The sequence below is a fragment of the Dasypus novemcinctus genome, chromosome 12, assembly GCF_030445035.2.
Source record: "Dasypus novemcinctus isolate mDasNov1 chromosome 12, mDasNov1.1.hap2, whole genome shotgun sequence".
Taxonomy (NCBI): Eukaryota; Metazoa; Chordata; class Mammalia; order Cingulata; family Dasypodidae; genus Dasypus; species Dasypus novemcinctus.
Window position 1 is genome coordinate 9,788,704 of NC_080684.1, and position 11,590 is coordinate 9,800,293.

Consider the following 11,590-nt stretch of genomic DNA (forward strand, 5'->3'; position numbering starts at 1 on the left):
TGTTCCGTCAAGTCCTCCCTCACTTTTCCCTCTCAACTTATGGCAACCGTTAAGTTTCAATTTTTAAACAATAAGGATCTTAGTTATATGCAATAATATTGAGACCTTGACATACTGTCTGTTTTCTTTTATTAGGTGCTGCCTATATACTCAAGATGTTCTTGGTCCTCTATTTGAGAACATAGCAGGACTCCCAGGATGGGAGTTTAATATTTTCTTGTTTATTGCATTGGTCTCCATCCACTGAAATAACACTCTATGTCAAGGTCAACACACTCATATTCTCTGGAAGCTTGCTCCAGGTATAAACCCTTTCCCACATATCAACCCACTACCAACGCCCTGTGCCAGAGAACCTCTCCTATCATATTTGCAGAAAAAAAGCATTCCCACCATTTTGGTTTCAACCACAGGCCTACAAATTCCCAGAATTCACCTGTTTCTTTTCCCAGTCCAGTACCATAGATAGTCCATCCCAACCTCATGCCTGCTCACCTGCACTTTCCAGCATCATCAACCCATCTCACATCTCTGCACCACTATCACCCGCATCCACTGCCAAACCACCCCCTTCCACTTTATTGTCAGTTTTGCCCATATTTGAGCATTGGCTTACCACACTCTACTTCCTTTCTGTCTCCTGATAACCGTTTTTCCTGACTCTAGCTCTGCGGGTCTGCTCAATTTGCTTAGGTCATATCAGTGACATCATGTAATATTTGTCCTTTAGTGGCTGGCTTGCTTCACTCAACGTAAGATTTTCAAGTTCATCCATGTTGTCCCGTGTGTCAATACTTCATTCCTTGTTACAGCTGAGTAATATTCCACTGTAAGTAATACCGTAACTTGCTTATCCATTCATCTGTTAATAGACACTTTTGCTAACAGTGAATAATGCTTCTATGAACATTAATGTGCATGTATCTGTTCATGTCCCTGCTTTCAATTCTTCTGGGTATATGCCCAGCAGTGGGATTGCTGGATCACATGGCAGTTCTATATTTAGCTTTCTAAGGAACTGCCAAACTGTCCTCCACAATGGCTGTGCCATTCTACATTCCCACTAGCAGTGGAGGAGGGTTCCCATTCCTCTACATCCTCCCCAATGCTTACAGTTCTCTGTTTTTTTTTAAATAGCTTCCAGTCTAATAGGTGTAAAGTGATATCTCATTGTAGTTTTTAATTTTCATTTTCCTAGTAGTGATGTTGAACATCTTTTCATGTGCTTTTTAGCCATTTGTATTTTCTCTTGGGAAAAGTGTCTATTCAAGTCTCTTGCCCATTTTTTAAAAGGGTTGTTTGTCTTTTTATTTTAAAGATGTAGGATTTCTTTATACATGCTGGATGTTAGGCCCTTATTAGATAAGTGGTTCCCAAATATTTTGTCTCATTGAGTAAACTGCCTTTTCACTTTCTTGACAAACTCCTTTGAAGTACAAAAGTTTTTAATTTTGAGGTGGTCCCATTGATCAATTTTTCTCTTTTGTTATTCTTGCTTTAGGTATAAAGTTTATGAAACCATCTCCTACTACAAGATCTTGTAGATGTTTCCCCACATTATCTTCCAGAAGTTTTATGTTGTGGCTCTTATATTTAGGTCTTTGATCCATCCCGAGTTAATATTTGTATAGGGCATGAGATGGTGATCCTTTTTCATTCTTTTGTCCATGGATATCCAGTTCTCCCAGCACCATTTGTTGAAGAGGCCATTCTGTCCCTCTTGAGTGTTCTTGGTGATTTGTCAAATATGGGTTAGCCATATATGCGAGGATCTATATCGAAACTCTCAATACAGTTCCATTGGTCAGTATATCTATCCTTGTGCCAATACCATGCAGGTTTGACCACTGAAGTTTTGTTGTATGCTTTAAAGTCAGGTTGCATGAGTTCCCCAGTTCCTTTTTTCTTTTTTTTCATTATGTTTTTGGATAACTGGGGCCCCTTGTTCTTCCAAATAAATTTTATAGCTGGCTTTTCCAATTCAGTAAAAAATACTGTTGTAATTTTTATTGGGATTGTGTTAAATCTGTAAATCAATTTGGATAGGACAGACATCTTAATGATGTTTTGTCTTCCAATCCATGAACATGGAATATTCTTCCATTTATCTGAGTCTTCTTTGATTTCTTTTAACAATGTTGTGGAGTTTTCTGTGTACAAGTCCTTTACAGCTTTGGTTAAATTTATTCTTAGATATTTGATTCTTTTAGTTGCTATTGTAGGTGGAATTTTTGTATTGTAAGTGGAATTTTTTTCTTGATTTCCTCCTCAAATTACTCATTATTAGTGTATAGAAATGGTACTGAATTTTGCATGTTTATCTAATGTCCTGTCACTTTACTGAACTCATTTATCAGCTCTAAAAGCTTTGTTTTAAATTTCTCCAAATAGGATCATGTCATCTGCAAATAATGAAATTTTTATTTCTTCCTTTCAGATTTGGATGCCTTTTATTTCCTTTTCTTGACTAAACGCTCTAGCAGGTACTTCTAAAACAATGTTAAATAAAAACAGTGACACTGGGCATCCTTGTCCTGTTACAGATCTTAAAAGGAATGACTTAAACATTTCACCATTGAGTGTGAAGCTAGCTCTGGATTTTTCATATATACCCTTTATTATGTTGTGAAAGTTTCCTTCTATTCCTATCTTTTGTAGTGTTTTTATCAAGAAAAGATGGTGTATTTTGTCAAATGCTTTTTCGTAACCAATAATGATGACATTGTGATTTTTTTTCTGTTGATTTATTAATATGGTGTATTACTACTGATTGATTTTCTTATGTTGAATGAGCCTTTCATACCAGGGATGAAACTCACTTGATCATGATATTTATCAATAGTTTGTTTTCTGAGTTTTTGAATATGATTAGCAAGTATTTTGTTGAGAATTTTATCATGCAGTTTTACTAGAGAAATTGGTCTGCAATTTTCTTTTCTTGTGGTGTCTTTAAGTGACTTTGGTATTTGGGTGATGTTGGCATCATAGAATGACTGCTCTCATTTTATATATTGGTAATTCATGTGCATCTCCTTTTTTCCTGATCAGTCTACCTAGAACTTGTCAATGTTATTGATCTTTTCAAAGAACCAGCTTTGTATTTCATTTATTTTCTCTATTGTGTTTTGATCTCTTGTTTCATTGTTGCTGCTCTGATCTTTTTTATTTCCTTTCTTTTGTTTTCTCTTCTTCTTCTCCTGTTGTTGTGTAGATGCAAAGTAGAACATTGGTTTTAAAACGTTCTTCTTTTCTATTATAGATGTTTAATGCTATGCATTTGCCTCTGACTGCTTATTTAATGATGTACTAGTTTCCTATTGCTGTTGTAACCACTTACGACAAATTAAACACACATTAATTCTCTTACAAATCTGGAGGTCAGAAATCTAAACTCAAGGTTGGAAGGGCCGTGTTCCAGCTAAAGGAGGTTCTCTTGCCCTTCCACTCTCTAGAAGTTGCCTGGATTCCAGTCTCTGCTTATCACTTCTCTTTTCTGACTCTAACCTTTTTGTTTCCATATCATAAAGATCCTTCTGATTACAGTGGATAGCCCAGAAAAATCCCCCTATCACAAGATCCTTAACTTAATCATATCTACAAGTCCCTTTTGCCATGTAAGAAAACATATTCACAGAGTCGGGGGTTTAGGCAGGCACATATCTTGGGGAGGGTACAAGCAGCTCTCACAAAGTTTGATATGTTGTGTTTTCATTTTCTTTTGGTTTAAAATATTTTTTCATTTCCTTTTTGAGTTCTTCTTTGACCCATGAGTTATTTAGAAGTATGCTATTTAATTTCCAAATATTTGGAGATTTTACAAGTAACTTTTTTTTATTGATTTTTAATTTAATTCCTTGTCAAAGAAAAATTTCTGTATGATCTCAGTTCTTTTAAATTCTTTTAGACTGATTTTATGTCCTAGAATATGGCTCTTGATAAATGTCCCTAGTGCAATTGAAAAGAATGTGTATTCTGCTGTACTTGGATCCAATAATGTCCTATAAATATCAATTAGGTCAAATTGCTTAATTGTGCTCTTTAAGTCCTTGATACTCTTATTGTCAGAGTATATGTCCTTCCTATTTTCTATCTTTTTGTCTCTATCACCTGACACAGTTATTGATTAATAGTAAGAACTAAAATATTAGTTGAAATAAAGATATTAACAGAAAAGAATAAAACCCAATTACTTGATGATCACTCTATTCATACTAGGGCAAAAATAAATATTGCTCAAACGCTGATGGTATAATTCCTTCTAGGGAGGGAACCATCTTTGTTAGCCTTTTGGGGTAGATGATGGGACTCAGAAGTTAATGTGTTGGCGTAAGACGGCAATAATGAGCACGGTTAACTACTTTCTATTGTAAAGATCAGAGATCAGAGAACTGAAGGTGGATTTTGAACAAAGAAAGAGGAATAGAAGAGGGGCAAAAGGAGAGAAATGGAATGGCTAAGAATGTGGTAAAGTGATAGAATGCCATGTAAGGTCATGAATGACTGACATTTAAAGTTGTTTACATTAGTGGTACAAAAGTAACTGCGGTTTTGCATTGTTGAAATTTGCCATTTGATATTGGAATACATTCTTAAATAAATGTGGTTATGTTATATGTCATTTTAAAATGCATTTCTCACTTTATGCTTTTTTGCTAATAACTTATTACTTGCTGCTTATTTTATATTTATTTTAGACTATGGAAATGATGTTAGATAAAAAGCAAATTCAAACAATTTTCTTATTTGATTTCAAAATGGGTCATAAAGCAGCAGAGACAACTTGCAACATCAACAGCACATTTGGCCAGGAACTGCTCATGAAGGTACAGTGCAGTGGTGGTTCAAGAAGTTTTGCAAAGGAGACGAGAGCCTTGAAGATGAGGAGCATAGTGGACGGCCATCAGCAGTTGACAACGACCAATTGAGAACAATCATCAAAGGTGATCTTCTTACAACTACATGAGAAGTTGCCAAAGAACTCAACATCCACCACTCTGTAGTCATTTGGCATTTGAAGCTAATTGGAAAGGTGAAATAGCTCAATAAGTGGGTGCCTCACGAGCTGCCGAAAATGAAAAAAAAGACTCATTTTGAAGTGTCATCTTCTCTTACTCTATGCAACAGCAATGAACCATTTCTCGATCAGATTGTGACATGTGACAAAAGTGGATTTTATATGAAAACCGGCAATAACCAGCTCAGTGGTTGGATGGAGAAGAAGCTCCAAAGCACTTCCCAAAGTCAAACTTGCACAAAAGAAAGGTCATGCTCACTGTTTGGTGGTCTGCTGATGGTCTGATCCATTACAGCTTCTGAATCCTGGTGAAACCATTACATCTGAGAAGTATGCTCAGCAAATCGATGAGCTACACTGAAAACTGCAACGCCTGAAGCTGGCATTAGTCAACAGAAAGGACCCAATTCTTCTCCACAACAATGCCCGTCTGCACATTGCACAACCAACACTTCAAAAGTTGAATGAATTGAGCTACAAAGTTTTGCCTCATCCGCCATATTCACCTGACCTCTTGCCAAGTGCCTACCACTTCTTCAAGCATCTCAGCAACTTTTTGCAGGGAAAACGCTTCCAAAACCAGCAGGATGCAGAAAATGCTTTCCAAGAGTTCGTCGAATCCCAAAGCATGAATTTTTATGCTACAGGAATAGACAAACTTATTTCTCATTGCAAAAACACATCGCTTGTAAGCGTTCCTATTTTGATTAATAAAGATGTGTTTGAGCCTAGTTATAATGATTTAAAATTCAAGGTGCCACCGCAAGTCCTTTTGTACCAACATAATAAATCCCTCTGTCCCCCAAACCGTCGGTAAAGTCTCTTGCTTATATGTTTCCTAAAAGTGACTTTTTTAAAAAATGAAGTAAATGAAGCATTGAGTCCTATATTTGACTAATACCAAAGCAAAGATAAAGAAGCATCCAGAAGACATAGGAGAAAACAACTATTCAATGAAGGTAGGTAATCAAAGCCAAAATTATCATAGGAATGTGGTTTTCCTTCCCCAAAGTACTTGAAGTAATCTTTGGAAAGGCATGAACATTTCCTATGCAAGTGTTAGGGTTTCAGACCAATTTTAATACCACCTGAGAGGCCAAAGAGACTTAGTTGAAATACGACTGCACAGAGATAGCTAGGCAACACTGCCTCATTTTTACCAAATAGAAGTGTTTATTTGTACTAACAGCATTAAAAGTATCCATAATCATTAATTTCTCAACAGTTCTACTTCTCAGTATTCCTAATGTATACGATTTCCATTCCTCCTTGTTTTCAGACCCTGCCTTCTACTAACCTCACATCACAGATATTTGTTCCTACCAGATGGTGGTTTGTTCCTTTCCTTCTTTGCATTCACACTCTCTCCACCAAGTGCTGCATAAACATCAGATGCAATAAACATTTCAGCTGTTCAAAAATTGTTGTAAAATTTATGGCAGAGTCAGGTCAATTTAGAAAATTCAGCACAGATGTATCAGTGCAACAAAAAAGATATTAAAAATAAAAACACCAATTAACAGGGCTAAATTTAGTAATACCACTTCATATTTTGTTTTCTGTACCTCCTCTGCCCTCACATTAGTAAAAATCAAAGGATGTTGGGACTGTAACTGGTTTGTTGACCATACTGGTTGTCATAAGTGACTGAGTCTTGGTTAACACCAATGACTTCTCCAAATGATGATAAATGACATATTGTGAGAAAGAAAGTTAAGTATTTTAATAGAGTATCTAAAATGTCAAAATGAGCAACTCTGGGCATAGGGGTTTTGTAGGGTTTTATTAAGGAAAACTTCATGGGAGAAGTGACACTGGAATTGCATCATTAAGCTTTCACCCAGATAAGAGGGGAAAGAACATTCTAGGCGGAGAAAATATTGCATGTAAAGACTCAAAAACATGAAAGAACTAAGTGTGTCTTTTGTATACAGTGAGAAGTTTAACACTTGTATTGCATGAGGAGAGATGATAAAATCAAGGTGTTGGAGGATCTACCCCAAATATGACAATCCTATTGAATCACTTCAGGAGGTTTTGTTCAATCAATGCTATACTCAAAGTATTTTTAAAATATAAACAAAAAGATTGCATGGTCTGCATTTTGTGTCCAGAATTTCTTCAACCACGGTTTAATTGTCCATACAGAGGTAAGTGTTCCAGACTTGGGAAAGCCCATGTGTTTGCTAGTTCCATCTCTCGGGCTGCCTGTGGATCAACAACTTGCCTTGTCTTATGACCCTGCCTCCACCCTGATGTCCTCCCAGAACCTGACTTCGAGTATATGCCTCCTGGTTCTGTTTTCCATGATCTCTGTAAAGATCATTATGTCCTTTTTTCTCTGTCCCCCACAAACACACAGTCCCCTCCTTTTTTTTTTTTATTTTATTTTTATTTTTTAAAGATACTTAGATTATACAAAAGTCAAATAAAAAATACAGGAGATTCCCACATGCCCCACTCCCCACACCTCCCACATTTTCCCACCTTAGCAACATCCTTCATTAGTGTGGTACATTCATTGCAATTGATGAACACATTTTGGAGCATTTCCACTAACCATGGATTAAAGTTTACATTGTAGTTTGCACTCTCTCCTACACAATTCTGTAGGTTTTGGCAGGATTTATAATGGCCTGTACCTTTCATTGCAATGTCATTCAGGACAATTCCCAAGTCCCAAAAATGTCCCCATATTACACCTGTTTTTTCCCCTTTCCCTGCCCTCAGAACCTCCAGTGGCCACTGTCTCCACATCAATGATATAATTTCTTCCATTGTTAAAATCACAGGAAGTCTGCAGTAGAACACCAGAAAGTCTACTTTAGTCCATAGTTCATTCCACAATGGGATGGTGCACACCCTCCCTAGGGTTATAGAGCTGTCACCTGCTATATATTAATAACTTCCACTTTCCCATGCTTTCCTCATTTGAGACTGGAACCAGACAACTAGCAACGGGGAGTTAAAGGACATTTCAAGCAAAGGAAACGGGATTTAGAGTCATCAACAGTATTAACATTGGCCTTTTTTTCTTGTTAAGCATAAAAGTTGTAGTTATTAAAAAGTTGGAATTCAAAGAAAACCAGACAATGCAACTTTAGCAAATCTTCTCAAATGATTGGCCTGAGGGTGGTAAGTTGCTACAAAATAATTGAGAGCATAAGAACAAACTTGAACACAAATCAAATAGTACTGTCCAGATTTTTTTTCAGAATTAAATATTCATCTAATATCCATCTTCTCCCCCCACCACCATCCTTCTTTGAGAATTTCATTAAGCAAAATAACATGTGAAGCTGAGAGAAAGAGGCAGAGAAGGAAGTGTGTGGTGTGAGATAACAAATACGAGTACTTATTATTGGATTGCAAGGCAAAATAATATTAAAATCTAAATCTCCATAGCATGAACTTAGGGAGATTTGCCTGGTAGCAAGAGATCATTTATTATTAGTTTTTCTGCATATACAGATAAATAAGCCAAGAAAATCTCCACTTTCCCAGCTGCAATTTTTCCGACTATGGTGTTATATTAAGCTATTGAGTTGAAGAGTGTTGTCCTCTTTAACTACTAGTTTTGAATATAACATGAGTAATCAGCATGAAATAGTATTCTTAGACCCTTCATTGTAATCAGCATGTCATTGTTGCAATATTATGGCACCCAAAATAAAGTGGAGTTTCCTCATTCTTAATTTTTGAATAAGCATTTAAGGAATAAATTATAATAATTTTCAGATGCGTGAAGTACATCTTTGTAAGATTTCATCTTTCTCCTAAAAATGGTAAGAAATTTGTTAATGGGTCCATTAGGCAGAGTCCATTAAAGGTTGCAGGACAAAGATCTCCTTGAGGCCTCATCAAGCAGAAACAATATGCAGGATTAATTTGGTGTCCATTTGGCTTTCCTGTGCTCGGACGGCAAATGAAGCTTGAGTGACCATTTTATTTAGTGAGTCAAAGACTGTTGAAATTTTTATGAAATGGTACAACTTAAATACAAAACAAATTTTTATTATGAGGGTTTGATATGATAGAGTGAAAAATTTGAATAACTCATTAGCTATCAGCTAATAAAGGACATGAAATATAAACTGGCTGCAAACTTGATCTGTATGAAGTTGATTTTGTGTTGGCAATAGTAGCCTTATCACTATACATTTATTAACATGGATCTATCTTACTTACTTTTCTGTCTCCTTTTATATTTAATTCATTTGTAATCATTATGGTCATACTACTGGATCTTCATTTAAAGTTATCAATGATTATTCAGACATCTGTCCACAGAAATGTATTTATAACTGTAATTCTTGGGGCTCAGAGATTTTTTTGAACCAGGAGAAATTTTTAAATTAAGAAAATAAGCCTCATATACACAGACACACAAAGCAAGCTTTACTAATGCTTAGACAACTCAGAAGATTGAATTTTAAATTTTGAAAGGGTTAGTGGAAAGATTCCCAAGTGGAAAAGCACAAAGCTGTATGCTCTAAAACCCATTGAGGATAATAATGCATATGTATAAATTTTATAATAAAAAATACAAAAGTATTTCATTTGTATTTTATATATATAATATTATTATAAAAGGAAACCAATTACTAAGAAAGAATACAGAGACAAAGTGTAACTTCATTAAAGTGCTGCACTGTAACTATGACAACAGCAAAATAGTACTTTCACAGAATCATAATAAAATATTCACTAAATGTTTAAATACTACTTTTAAAATGCTAATATATAAATGCAGCAGATAGTTGTGTAGGTGATGGTTTGTCAAAATAATTGTGCTCCTAAGCCCTTTTTTAAATTGTCACTATGTTAACCAAAGCAGCATTTTCATATTTTTAAAACAGGATGTGAGTGGCAAGTTCAATAATGCAGGTCCCATTCTTTTAAAAAGTGAAGTGCTTAGAATTAAGTCCATTGGGGGGTATTTTAGTTCTTGACCATGGGCAACCAATGTATGTCTTTACCCAATATGTCCCAAGACGCACAAGCTTGGGAATTCACTTGAGCTCACTTGCACAGAAGTACCCAGTCACTGGGATTTGTATCTCTCAGCAGTTTAAACAGCAGTGTCAAGAGCGGGAAGCTGAGGTCAGGTCACTTGTCTGATAAATTCCCCATAGTCCAGCTTTGTTCAATCACTTCCTTCAGCCTCATTTAACTAATCCCTCTAGCCCCTCTATTTTCTGAAAATAGGTAGCAAAATTTAAAGACTATATTTCCTTACAAGTTTTTTTGTTGTTGTTGCTTCGTCCTTAGACTATATCCCAACAAGAGTATGATGAGTTCTAAAGTCACCCAAAATAATACTTTTCTCTGTGTAATAACTTTCCAGTTTGGTATAGTGTTCAGTTATTTTATTTCAGTGTGTATTCACTTTCAAGGCTTTCTTTAGTGTCTACCATGGGCAGCAGAGACCACTCTAACTGCTAGAAAAGAGAAGTTCAATGCATAAATCCTTTGTGAGAAAGCATAATGATCACATCTGCTTGCGTTTCAGTGCGCACAGTTGAATTGCAGTAATACGATTTTATTAAAAATTTCCCATCGTCAACAGTGTGAGGTCCATGAAACAAGTGTGTACCTGATTTGATTCTGAGTATAAGATAGGAGAAGATATTACAAGATTAAGAATTTGTTTTTAAAGCCCTGGCGAATTGTGGTGGCCCTGGATTGTGCCCACGTGGCAGAAATTAGCTACAACCTTGCAATGATCACTAAGATGTCCTTGTTTAAAAACTAGCAACAAAAAAACCACCCCACTATATGGCAACGGCTTGCCCTCCTGCCGTGGCATGCCGTGATGGAAGCATTCCTGCAGTTATTTCCTCACCCTGGCGCTCCGCGGATAGGAGTACGGGATAGTTCACTGCTTGTTCCTCTACATGTAGATGGAATGGAAACTCCTCCTAGTTGAATTTAAATATAATTTTCACTGGGATCACTTTGTCCTCGGAGATGTGTATATTACAAAGTTTTCACCTCTGGGACCCATGTGATGTTCCATCTCTTTCCCCTGTATCTATCGCCAGAATTGGCAGCTTTATCCTTATTCCACCAACTGCTTTTAAATGACATGCAGGGGAAGAAAGACACTGTGGTTAAACATATAAAAATAAATTTTCTTGGCTTACTGGGGTAGCAAGCAAATATCTATGAGTAATGCCCCTATATCGCCAGCTAGCAGGGCACTTAATAAAACCCAAACAACTGTCACATACAGGTTATAAGGTCATTTCTCACATATAAGATAAACTAGAAATCTATCCAAAGGACAGAGTCAGGGAGAACGTTACGAAGTTTGCTAGAAAATAAAAAATGAGTTTCACATGTTATTTCATTTCCCAAGGGCACTTTGATAAGCATACATACATATTGTCAGTGCATGCTGGGACCCCAGTACATGTGGGGGACACAGAAACAAGCAAGTTCAGAACAATATATGTCATCTAGTAACAAAGTAAATATTTGCCATGGGTGACAGGAAGACAAAGAAGTAAAACAAAGCTGCGTTTTACTTGTCTGCCAACAATGTGGAGAATGGCAGAAATGTAAAATAAAAGG

At 36.2% G+C, this 11,590-nt stretch overlaps 1 pseudogene; it reads left to right on the top strand.

The window, feature by feature from the left end:
• Window positions 1-4,697: 4,697 nt before the first annotated feature.
• Window positions 4,698-5,725, top strand: LOC139440115 (histone-lysine N-methyltransferase SETMAR-like; annotated as a pseudogene).
• The last annotated feature ends 5,865 nt before the right edge of the window (window positions 5,726-11,590 follow it).